Genomic DNA, 13,777 nt, shown 5'->3' on the forward strand with positions numbered 1-13,777 from the left:
ACTTTTTCTCTGTGCGGGTTTGATAGAATATAAATAGGAGCAGGGGCAGCATAAAGATTAAGACAAGGCGCAATGAACAAAAGATTGTCGGACTGATATATTATTATTATTATTATATAATATGATGCAATGAGCTATTCAATTTTGAACAACTCACCAGCCCCTAGAAATAGAGACGTCCTACCTGCTGCCCCTTACAGATAATGTGTTTGTCTGAGTTAGTTATCCATGAATACTAGCGACAAGGGGGACTGGGGAACTGGCAACTCGATGTCAAATGATTGATATACATATATACATATTTGAAGATGTGTGAGTGTAATGTATCTTAAAACATTGACTATGTCTAATCCGTGAAGACAAACAAACAAAGGGCTAAGGTTGGTATTTGGACTCAATGGTATAGAATTCATATGGTTTTGGCTTGACATGGTGGAAATAGGTTTCCCTGACAAAACGTTATAATGGAGAACACTTAAAATACCTATACAGGCCTATAGCAGCAGGTAGAGTACAGCAACAGTAAAAGCTTGTCTTTTCTTACGCTTAGAAATGTCCTGATTAATGTTGTGACCATTAACTGGAAATAAAACAAGAAAAATACATGTATTTTTCAATTTTAAACATGGTCTTTTGTACTCCATTGCACAAAATATCACGGAACTTCACCTTGATTTGTGTTTCAACCATCATTCTATATGGCTTCTTGATATTTTCTCATTATTTCTAATATCAATGTGCTAATAAATGATGCTAAGGCGCACGCAGATTGCCAGCCACGGTTAATTCCAGCAGCGAAGAGGTGCTGATTGCAGGACAATCACGGGTGGTGGAGCTAATAAATTGATGGTGGTGATTGTTCAGAGGTTTTCTTTGGAGAGTACTTTCTGTGTTAATAGTTAAAAGGTAGATTTAATTCATTATCTCCGAAACGAGATCCATACGGCCTGTTGAGTGAAAAATGGGTGAGCTTTCTTCCTGGACTCAACGAGTATCCATTATTATTATGTTCTGTTTGATCATTTAGCACTTGTAGCCAAAGCACTCAAAATGAATTCAAACACATGCTATCGGTATCCACTGACTTTCAGTTGGAAGTCTAACAACCATGACCCAAACTGGCCCTGTTTATTTGAATTCTCCAAAGCAGGTGCAACAGGGCCCCACATCTTGCTTTTCATAGGCCTCATGGGTCATACAATAGAGAATATTACTACAGGATTTATCATCCAGCCTGTAATGGTGTTTCTTTCAGAAACCTGGCTAAATATCTATCTTGAATATCCATTCATCATTTCATTAACACTTATTAATTTGCATGAAATGTTCATCTTGTTAAGGTTGATAACAGTTTTGTCCTCACAGAAATGTATTGATGTTGTATTTCTAAAATGTGCCCTTGCAAATTATGTTTTCATTGTTGATAGCTGTTTAGATGCAAATTAGCGTTATAGTTCTCAATCCATTTGAAAATGACTGGTGTCAAAAATCGTATTTCTTTTCAAAAATCGTAGGTTTTGCAAAAGATAAGGAGCACCTTCCCTTTTTAATGAGTCGAAACTTTTCAGCCCAACAGCTTTCATTAAAACCTTAAAAGGTTTTTTCATTAAAACCTTAAAAGGTTTTAATGAAACTATTAACCCATTTGTACCGGCTGCTGTGCGGCGCAACATTGTATCTAGTAGATACAATGTATCTACTAGATACAACATTGTATCTAGTAGATACAATGTTGCTCCGCGCAGCCGGGTTAAGACCGGATTGCGCATCAATGCTTGTTTACCATTAAAGGTAAACACGCACAGATGCGTGATCCGGTCTGAATGGGTTAAAAGACAGTGTAAAAAAACATTAAAAGGCAGTGTTCTGCCTTTTAAAGTTTTTGTTACGCTTATACATCGCTAAAATAATCACATTATTTTTGGAAAAAGCAATAATTTCATGTTCGTATTTTTAGTACATTCACATATTTATGTTGGCATCTGTGATGATTTCACCTCTTCCCTTTGTTCTATGATGGCATTATATCTAACAAGGTCGCCGGTCAGGGCAGGTCATCTGTACCTAGTATGGCCCTACAAACTCACTAGCCTGTGGGGGTTTGGCTTGTTCTGTGTATGTCCAACCAGGTTCTTTCCAACCAGACACTATCCACCTAATCGCCTTCACAGGCTTGTTTTGGCAGTCCAATGCTACAATGCTTTAAATAATGCTTTGAGTCATTTCTTAACAGTGAGGATCACACACAAGGCAGTTTTTTGATGCCTTTGAAGCCTCTTAGCCCTAAACACCAAGCGGAAAGGCTCAAAGCAGATAGTCCGTCTTTTCTAGATTTGAACTCGGAAGGCTTCAGCCAGCCTGTAGTTTCCTCAACATTTTAAATGTTAAGCGTAGACCATTGGTTTGCGCAGAATGATTATGAATCCAAGGGATGCTCATATCAAATGTATAAGTGTATTTATATGTATTTTTTCAATGAAACTCAATACAAATGTACACTACTTCATTACAAGTGTTTTCAATGAATTACGATTATTATGTTGTGTCAATATCGTCATTACATCATATCTATTAAGCATTATTAAAAAAACAACAACATGCTGAGTTTACAGCATATGTAAGAGTCGACAAGTGTTTCCAAACATGATTTCACAGATAGGAATGGAAAAAGCCATGGTAATTTGTGTGAAATACACTTCAGAAACAAGCTGAAAAAAGGCCAATTGAATATTATTTTGAAAACAGCCATATAATTAGTCAATAGAGAAATGTTTGTGACCAACCGTTCTGCATACGAGCCAATGTAATTGTTTGGGGACAAACTTGAAATGAATAATGCTGCAATCAAACAGGCCACATGGGAAAAAAAAGACGTGTTTTTCATCGTGAAATGTTTAGGATTGCATTTCATTGTGGTTAACTTTGAGAAAGAAACATTCCCATGAATATTGTTAAATGCAATTTGTGGATGCGTTTGTTATGAGTGCAACTCTACTTAAGCAAAGTGGCTTGGCTTCAATCAAGCCAATTTCTAACACCACTCCATTCAACCATGCAAACCTGAAATTATAAAACTGTACTGAAGGTACAAAACATCGTACGACTCTTGATGTTTTCAAAATGGTCAACATGACACTGTCAGCTAATGTCAGCAGACAATATCTAACATTTTGTTTGAGAAGGGCTGCTTAACAAAAAAAAACAAGTCAGTGAAAATATCCATTTGGTCACTTTATATTCAAAAGTTTGAAATGGTCAAAGATCAATTGGGTACAAATTTAATAGGTGTTATTTAAATACTGAATGCTCAGCGAGCACCGGTACATCCACGTTCTCCACATGTCCCTGTTCCCCAAGGGACGGCCTCTCACTCCAATTGTGTTTGCTGTCCTACGAGAGCCCCTCTCTGCCTCCTTTAGTGTATCACATGACATTTAAATGTGCTTCCCTTTATTAACCTTTTATGCACAAATTGAATACGCCATACTTTAGGTTTACTTCTATCGATCTACCACGCATGTCTGAGGACCCAACTGGGAATTTCTCCCTTCAAAACATGCTTTACATATCATGGGTTTGAAAACAGGACACAAACAATGTCAACTTTGTAGTCACTGGTTTAGTAGCGCAACTCAAAACTTTACCTTTAATACAAATGGCTGCTGCGAGACCTAGTGATTCGCACAGAATACGATAACTTGAGTCGCTACTTTACACATAAAATATTTTGAAAATGTGTGTCATCCTGAGAAATGATAAAGCCTTACTTCCACTAGACTCTTAATTTATAATATGACTCAACTGGAATCCCTCCACTTCAAAGGGAATTGTAATACTAGTGAGCCGAACTGCCGCAAAAATCTGGGGTTTGTATGAGTGCTCTGGACGACCACTTCTCTCTGGCCTAGTCACAGAAGATCAAGTCCTTTCACAGGGATTCGACTTGTTATTGGATGCTGGGAACAAGTCAAATAAAATTTTGGGATTGTTCATTTTCAACTTTCAAGATTAAGAATGCACTTGCAAAAGGCCCATTAATTGAATATATTTTGACTGCTATATTCAACAAATGCCCATTAATATGAGTAAGACACTGTTTGTGTGTGTTTTTGTGTGTGCGTGTGTCTGTTTGTGTGTTTGTCTTTGTGTGTGTGTGCGTATGTGTGTTTGTCTGTGTCTGTGTCTTTGTGTGTTTGTGTGTGAGTGTGTGTGTGTGTGTATGTGTGTGTCTTTGTGTGTGTGTGTCTTTGTGTGTGTGTGTGTGTGTGTCTGTTGGTGTGTGTGTTTGTGTGTTTTTCTGTGTCTGTGTCTGTCTGTGTTTGTGTGTCTTTGTGTGTTTGTGCAAATAGAGTTGAAATGAGTTTCACTATGTTGTCTGGGCCATTCGCAATCAAGAGAGTACAGAGCGACCACCGCAATGCATTAATCATGCGGCATTGCTTCATAATTACTTTTCATTTTCGACTGAAGGCCTCTCTCTGTATTTGTTTACATTTAAGTCCATCCTTTGGATGGATTGTCTGCTGGATCCTGTTCACACTATATAGTCAGCGGTGGATTTTTATCAACCGGCCCAGTTGGCTTTTGACGGAGGCCGTGTCAGGGTGGGGTGGACGGACATGTGGTTGGGTTGAGCGGAGCAGTCAGGTGGGCAGACACACAGTGGTTAGTAGTCCCTGGATTGTGTTTGAAGGGATTGCAGTTGTGGGAAAAACTTCCTGTTGCCTAAAGCCCCCATTTGAACACATGTTGTGATCATTCTAAGGATTCAAATAACCAAATAAATATTGATAATACAATGCACAGGGCTAAGGGGTCGAGGCTGCACATTATACAGTACGTTTTGAATGTGTATGTTCCACAGAGGCACACTTCCTTCAACTCCCTGCTGTAATTTAATAAAAAGAAGAGTGGATTGGTCTCTATTCAACATGAAGCATCATTACAACGAGTCCTTCAGACAAAGTGAACGAGCAAGGAATGCCCCACCGCTATGCAATATTGATAAGAAAATGCAACCAACCTCATTTGAACGGGATCCTTGACCCGTGGTTTCACTCAATGATCACAAAAGTAACTACATCTTTTATTCTCTTTCCCGCTGGAAGACAACTCGATTGAGGATAACGTCTCAGGTCAGATTCAAACACTCAAGAGGAAGTCATTTTTTTATTATTTTACCGGATAACCTCCAAATAAACCGAAGTATATTAAAAACACCATTCAATATTTTTTGTTATTAAGTTGCCACAAAATCTGTCATTGAAAATGAATTGAATCGCATATGTATTCATAATTAAAGTCAAAGTAAAAAGATATTTGGCTCGGGTCTGTGACCTCTGCTATCACTCGTGTCAAAAATATTTAATTACTTACTGAAAACTCTATGGGGACTTAGTTGTTGCTGAAAACTCTCTTTGTTGTGAACCAACAAAAACGAATAGGTTGCCTTTTTTTAACCTCAATTTTTTATTTGTATTTAACATTGTGTTTTCAAGAAGGCATCTTTCAAAATCAATTATGAAACTGATGAGGGTCCACACATCTCCAAAATGGTGTTGTACTACACATAAAAGGAAAAGTAACAACAAAGTACGGCGGTATGGAGGGGGGGCTAGTATAGACTCCAATATCACACTGCGGTTTCATCAACAGCTTCATGTCGAGTGCTATTAAAACTCGCTCTTTCTGCGGCACCCGAGGGGTTCAGTCCAAAGGGATTCAGTCCAAAGTCGGAACGCTTCTTTCCGATCGCGAAACACCAACGAGGAAGAATTTGTCACAGCAACAGGTTAGGACAGGTTGAGCAGCATGAGGGGAGACAACGGGGCTTGCATCTCACCTCCCATCGAAGCCCTCCCCGCCTGCGGGAGGCAAACTGGGCGGGTGCGGGAGTGACAACAGGCAGCCAAAGGATATTCTCAAGACGCTTCATCAAATGCTCTCTCGCTACATAATCTGTTGAACCTCTGAAATAGCTGCAGTCCCCTTGGCGGGAGCGGGAGGGTGACGGTGTAAGCCCAACGACGTGATGTCAAGGGCGAAGAGGCAGGTTGCTTCTCATCAAACAAAGGGGGAACACAATACAGTGTGACGGGAGTGTCAGGATTGTAGGGGACATCAAATGCGTGACGGGTCCGCTCGCATCGCTGTGCATATGTTCGAACTGCAGTCTTATTCATGCAAACATGCAAACGGTCATACATACACATACACACACACACACACACACACACACACACACACACACACACACACACACACACACACACACACTCACAGAGCATATTTTCTCTCTCTGTTTACGCCTACCAGCGCCACTGGTAAGCAGATGGCATCAGTGTGAGGAAGTGTGTGTGAGCACAGCTCCAACTGTAGTGTGAGACAGAGCCAGTAAATTAAAAGCCTTATTTCAAAGCTTATCGCTTCAGAAGGAACCCTCTTTTTGTCCCCTTGGACACGGAAGCAGGAGATTAACATTAGCGCTAACAGGATGCACGCGTGACAGCCGAAGATGGCGATTATGGTTCTTTCTGATCGCCCACAACACCGTGGACCTGGAAACCGAACATGACAACAATTAGCCACGGCTGAGACTCCAGCACTAATGACACATCCAATGATGTATGGAGATCAAAACAAGGAGGCAATCTGTTGCTATAAGTGCGCCTTGGGCAAATATCCGTGGCGACCTTCACTCAGTGCTAGACATCCAACGGTATTTTTCGACGTGTGAACACGAACCTCTGATCATGCGCGGATCCAGAGGTTTCGTCTTGAAAGTGAGGGAAGGCGAGGGCTTTCAATGAAGCACTCTGCCAGAGTATAATTAAGAGGTGTTGGAAGGTTAAGCAGGATCCAGAGAGACCGACTGCACATTCGGGGCTTCTATTTTTCTGTTGCACAGATGCATAGAGAGTGCATCGGCATTGAGAACGGGGAGAGACTGAGAGGGAAGAAGAGTCAACATAACGCAGAAGAAGCTGTCCTTCAGCTCAATAACAAGGTGCTACACTACATTACCCCCTAAACCTCGATCCTATCTGTGCCCATTCCCCCGGGAAACTAACACATTTATGATACATTTATTTCAATATGAGGCTTGCCAGATAAAATAGCTTGCAGGATGGTGTTCGTCAGACCAAAGTACACAGCATAATACTTACTGACGCTTAACTGCAGACAGGCCTAAATATTCCTAATGGCACAAGAAAATGCTTGCGCATGTTTTTCCGCTACTTCCGAATGATTTATTTGCATTGTAAATTAAAGTTCAGGGAAGACAAATACAAATTTTAATCGTGGCCATTAGCCGAATGTAAGGCTCATTTGATTTTCCAAAAATCCTTTTGGTCATAATTGCTCACGTAACAGATATATTATAAACTCTCAAGCCATAGCCAAAGCGCACAGAAACAACAACGCAAAGACCCAGCGAGGCTTGATTGTTGTGGGCTAAAACCTGGAAGAACCATTCACTGGAACATGTTGGCTGCTCCGCAGGGAACGTTCCCTTTTCTTCCATACCCGCCTCACTGGGATAGCGATGCGCTCGGGATCCAGGAAGCGGACTCTCTCGCTGGAAGATGCTGGGAGGCGTGCCCTCTCTTCTCAGCGTGAGGGATGGAGTGCTGGTTCCCCCCCACAGAGACTTGTCTTTGAACATCCCCCCCCCCCCCCCCCCCCCAAACCCCTACCCGTGCGCCGTGGGCCTTAGGGGAAGGCGAGTTCACTATCAATGCTGATCGGGTCGGGCCAAGTCACAGCCATCAGACGCCGCCGCCGCAACAAGCTGCTCTCCACGGCCATGTTCTCTGTTTCTGTATTGATTTATTGGTATTTGTTTACGTTTTATATTTTCTCAAGGTGGCCGCTGACCCTTTTTTATTGTTTCTCTCTCTCCGCGGGGGAGATAATTAAATCAGGGAATTCAGTGGGGTCTTGGTGTCCCCCGCCAAGAGAAACCCGGGGAGCCGTGCCCAGCAGCTCGGCTGAGATGAGCCAAGCGTCATGAAACGCTCGCATGACGGATTCTCAGTAGGGCTTCGGTTCTCAGTCACGGCTAGCAGCTGTGGAAGTTTAAATCAAGAGAAGCATACTATGCAGTCTTCAGAGACTGCAACTAAAAACTTCTAATACGGCAACTCAAAAAAAAGAAACGCTTTTCTTGATAATGGTGAGCAATAAATATAACTTGTTTCTAGGCCCCAAGGCAGCCTTGATATTTATACTGCGCCGGTCCATAAATGAAGCGATGTGCGTGTGTGACATGCAACACAGCTGCGCCGACGGTACAAATAAATGGAAAGTTGGCTGGTGGAGGCCCGTTTTATTTTTTTTAACGATGGGATGGAGAGCAGGCCATTTGCTGGGCTCTATGTATAGAGGCAATTGGCTGTCCAGCTCTGGGAGGCCCAGAGGCCCAATGGGCCAAACTGCACCTCCTCATAGTTCCTAGGCAAACAGGGCCCTTGGCATCGCATTCAGATGCTGTGTTTACATCTCCCTGACAGAGAACAGCCTGGAGGAGAGCCTCCGATGCCAGAGCCACCAATTCCGCCCAATGCAGAGCAGGAATGCACCATCATCGACCCCCCTCCCCCCCCTCCTTTGTATTTGTTTGTTTCATACATTCTTAAAAGACGGAAATGTTATTTTATTCCAATATGCCCACATTTGGTGCCCATCCGTCCTTATAGCGGTTTCCTTTTGGCACAGTTTTTGAAGGCTTTTTCTGTTTATAAGCTAGTTGAATCCTTTCCAATCCCCCCTTCTGTTTGCAGGGCAAAGCTGATCTAATTCCCCTTTCTATCAATACATAATCCATGATAATGTGGTGTGTCTAATTCCCAGGATGAATATGCAAGGTTTCCTTTCCACAGGCATTGTAAATAAAATAGCAGCAGCATTAATGGAAATGATAATGAAATACCTTGTGGAGATTAAATGAGTTGGCCCACAGCAACCTTTGTGAGATCCAATAATTTAGTGCAATATTAGAACATGCCTCACAGAGAGATAGGGCAAGGAGTAAAGGCCCGCACGAGAGCCAGGGATAATGAACCAATGAGAGCGGCCAAGAGAGATATCATGGTTGATTTCAAACCTGGAAGAAAAAGCAATTCGATATTAAAAAAATGTACGTCTAAATATTGTTTGAAAGACTATTGTTTATAGCGGTAATATTTCCCAATAGAGCAAGCTCAATTGGGAGATTGTGATTTGGGATCAGATAACACATTATCTCTTATTTGATTAAAGTATTACTAAAAACATATGCTGTGCAGATTGTTATTCCTGTCAAAAACAAAATTGTCTGAAGTGTCAATATAAATTACGTTTTTATGTCCTCCAGAACCAACACTAAATAAGATGGGTTATTTAGTCATCTGAAAATTAATCAAGATAAATTAAATAAAGACTTTCACTCATCCTGTCTGCCCGTCTACATAATACATTACATTCACTTGCTTATCTTCAACTAATTCAACTGATATACTAAAATGTTAAAATACAACGACCTCATACAATTAAAAAGTTTAGAAAAGGTTTATTAAATAGTAAATCAAGCCTTCAGCTTGGCTGCATGCATATCACCCCACCTCCCTCCATTGATATTATTTTAGTAACCAATTAAAAATTCTGATTGAAATAATTGTATTGTGCAATTACTTTCTGAACCCTCGTGTCATATATGACTCACTGGACAATTTAAGTTCTGGTTGATATGTAAACAGATGCTTTTGATAAGCACAATACAACAATAATGTAAGGTCATAAATAGTCACTCCAATGAAAAATCTTTGAAGACGTTTTTGTGCAAAAACGACACTGGCTTCTCCCGAGCTTCTCCATAAAAATAATAAATAAAATAATATAAGGTTCACTTAATAATTGTTTGTTTATCCTATATTGTGTATCACAAACCACGTTTGTGACACTCATCACATTGCTGGCGAAGTGTATCAGCAAGCGTAGGGAGGCATGCGATCCGGTATTCAGGTGTAACCATGACTAACGCACGCACAACCCAACAACAGTCCTCATCCCCGTCCCCCAGGTCAATATAGTCGAACAAATTAGAGAGTAATGATGAGGACTGATGCAGCAGGGAGAAATAACTAGCTAGGTGAGCAATGCTTGCTGAAGCAATGAGGGTGCAACCGTGATGTTGCTGAGGCTGTCTCTCCGTAGAAGAAGAGGAAGTCCTTATGACCTGCACTTTCTCCCGGGTCCGGGGTGAACCCAATGACAGACGTACAGACCTGTCGTTCTGTAGGTTGTTCTTAAGTGGACAGTGGCAGCATACTTCAAAGATTTGTTTTCTGGCAAGTCGAAGTTCTTTGTGGACAAACTTGCCTTCTTTCCAATCTGGCTTCTGTTTGATGCCTGGACATTCCGTTAGGTTAGACCAGTGGGGTCTCCAAGGAGACGCAGAATCTGAATTCCAATTTCTGAAATTACCAATCGCACACAATGTTCGCAATAATCTCATTTGCATGGATTTCGGCGTGTTACAAAATCTTGGAAGGGCCGAAAATAGGTTTGGTGAAGTCTGCTTTTGTTAATTTTCTCCACAATCACATAATTTTGTCCTTGCAACCTTACTGAATGTATTTTCCACAAGCATGGAAGTATGTTGCAGGCTTCAGTATAACTATTTCGCCAATTGAAATGGCTGAAAGCAAAGCAAAACATCTGCGATCCACAGTGTTTATCTGACATTCACTACGAGAATGACACACTCGTTATGAATGTCAATAGAAGGCACTTTATATGGCCCTCCTTGTGTTACCCCAAGATTCTTCAGAATTCTTTGACAAAAGACGTCTGAGTTGCTAGAATTGGAGGTACTTCACCATACAGTCGGAGACAAAACATTTTTATAAATAAGTAGTTTGTCCACATATATTCAACATAAATGGCATTGTCAAGGGATTCATGGTTCACATTCTCTTTTTAAAAGCAGGGCTTGTCACCACATTTTTGTTATTTTTCATGGCTATCAATATTATCATTGAAAACCAATTAGCCACACTGCGCACATTTGCATTATTGTGCAAACAGTTCTTTCATATTAAAGATAGTCGAGCCCTTTCACATCGATTGCCTGTCAGTGACCATCTTTGATCAAGTTTCCCTGAAGAACTTGACGGACCAACATACAACCTCAGATTTTAGGTCCTTTTTCAATGAATGCGATTGTTTGTTTTATTTAGTTTCCACCTCACTAAGATAATTCTAAATCATGAATGTGACTATGAAACATATGATGTGATTATGTGAAAAGAACATTAGTTTGAAGTTTTGGTTGATTTTTGACGGCTTTAGACTACGAATACATCGATTTAAACAATCTAAATCAGGTATCTTTGTCATAGTCATGATGGTCGATGTGAATATTGGAGGCAATGGCGGAGGGAGGAGATAGGTCTGCAACGGGGTGAGAGCAAATCAAGAGCTGGAGGGGGTTGACTTGCAACCGAAAGGTTGTTAGTTCGATACCTGGCTCATGTTAGCTCAGTGTCAAGGGTGAATGTGAGGCCATCATTTTATAGCTTTTTGAGTTGCCAAAGTTCTGAATGCATGTTATAAATGCAGTCGATTTACCATTTTACTTAACAGCCTATTCACGTTTCTTGACACACATTTCTCTTACGGGACACATAGCGTCCTCTACATTCATAGAACCATAATTATCACTATGTATTGATGTAGACCTATTGATCATTAGGCTTATCACAATAGCAGTTGGCGTTACAAGTAAATGTTTACTTTCGGTAGGTGCATATAGGTGGCTCCTGTTAACAGGACGTGTGCTGTTGTAGCGCAGCAGTTTCGTTTTGGAAAAAAACGTTCTCCAAAGGAGTGATACCTATTTTTTTTTATTGAACAGGGAAACAGTCTCATAAAACGAACATCTTACAACCAAATTACAGTCATTATCTCCCTCATCTGAAATCTACCATTCGCTACACTATTTTACACTTGGATTAAGAAGTGTGTTAAATTTCATCATAATTTAAACCCCTAAATACATAGGATATTTTGGAGAGGAGGGAGCATAAGCAAGAGAATAAGTATACATCTGTCTTTTAAATGGCATGATTCTGATTGGAAAACACAGCAAACACGCGTAATAACTTACATAAATATTTACGACAATTGTTCTCGCTCTCTTGTGACATTTTGTCATTAAGTGGCTGACATGAAAGACCTTTAGTCCTCTGCGAAGGCTGAGCAATCTCCAGAGCGCCGTCGCTCCCTTCTGCCACGTTCCCGTTGAGGCTAAACAAACCCGCGTTGCCTTCTGTGGCTGGGCACAAGGTTCTGCCGCAATTTTCCTCAGATAGGGGTGGGGGGGGGGGGGGGGGGGCAGGGTTATTCTTCGCCATCTTAATACCTCTCTCTCTTTGCTCTTTCTCATGGTTGAGCTTCTCGGGGTTCTACTCCTTTTGTTCCTCACGATCCCGGCATTCCATTCAATCTATCGTTCCATTCGCACGGACATTCGTGTCACGTTTTCCTCCGGGAGAAAATGCAAAGAGGACTGCTTGTTCCCACGTCGCCGGGGTATTATGTTACTTAATAACATCCTGCAGTGTACACGGTGGCGGCTGGGCGGGAATGTAACCACTCGGAGGGAATGAGGCGCGAGTGGCGGGGTTACCCACTGGAGTGCCTCTGCAGAGGCTCTGGTGCCCCTCAGGCACACGGCCTCGGAGCCTCAAGCGCTTCTTTCAAGTCTTCCTATCAAATGCATTATGGGTAATAGGGTGAGGGAATGTTTATCGCGCGCTGTGTTCCAGGGGAAAATAAATAAATGTTTTGGGATGTGTGTCTGTGTTGAAAGCAGTGCTCCTCCAACAGCAAGAAATGAAGATATAAGAAGACTCTTTATTTTGTGTTATTTTTTTGCATCTTATAGAGGAGGTTCCCTGATTGGGAAGACATTTGCCAGGAGCGGTCTAAAATCGAAATTGGCTCTTTGAGATTCATGCGCAATCAACTCAAAACAGATATTCTCAGAGCACATTTCACAGACTAATGGTGACAGAGGGATATGCCATTTATACCAAATTACATTCAGACAATAGCTCTTAAATCTACCTACAGCACCTTTAATGGAAACGTTTAAACGCCTGGCCTCAAAGGGTCTTATAGGTTGCATTACTACTAGTTTGCCACACTTTCTCAAAATAACTATGCCAACATTTGGCTTTAACCTGTGGCTGAATACAGGGTATAATACATATTAAACGCAACAGAAAGGTTTACCTCTTATTCCGCTTTAGTGCCTGAAGATTGACATCAGGGTAAAAAAACCTAATAAAATGAATGCTATTATGGCCAATTTTCTATTAAATGAGGGGTTTAAAGCCTCCATGGCAATCAGGTTGCTAAAGCAATTAATGATGATGACTAGTTAATGGGTGGAAGGCCGGTACTTAGCCTTAAAAAATCTATTCTTATTTTAAACTTTAAAAATCCCATCCTCCTGACAGTAATTTGCAGTTTGTCCTTGCGGTAGGGAAGAACAAAATGGACAAGCTAGCTACAAAACATATACTGCCCCACTCATCTCAGACCTCGACAGTTCAACAGAAAACATAATCCTACCAATAAGCAAAGTGAAATCGTATGACCTTAGAGAAATAATGCTAAATTTGTATCTTTCTGAAATCTTTAAGCCCAGTGTTGCTCATAAGATCTACACCAACGTCCACCAGAACCCCCTTGGAATGAAACGGTTTTGGTTAGTGGGCATGGGGGAGGA

At 41.2% G+C, this 13,777-nt stretch overlaps 1 protein-coding gene across 1 annotated transcript in view; it reads right to left on the reverse strand.

Annotated features, from left to right (window-relative positions):
* Positions 1-13,777, reverse strand: part of lrp1bb (low density lipoprotein receptor-related protein 1Bb) — a 226,681-nt gene that overhangs the window by 153,030 nt on the left and 59,874 nt on the right. The window lies entirely within an intron of this gene.

This window comes from Pollachius pollachius (assembly GCF_949987615.1).
Source record: "Pollachius pollachius genome assembly, chromosome: 3".
NCBI classification, from domain to species: domain Eukaryota; kingdom Metazoa; phylum Chordata; class Actinopteri; order Gadiformes; family Gadidae; genus Pollachius; species Pollachius pollachius.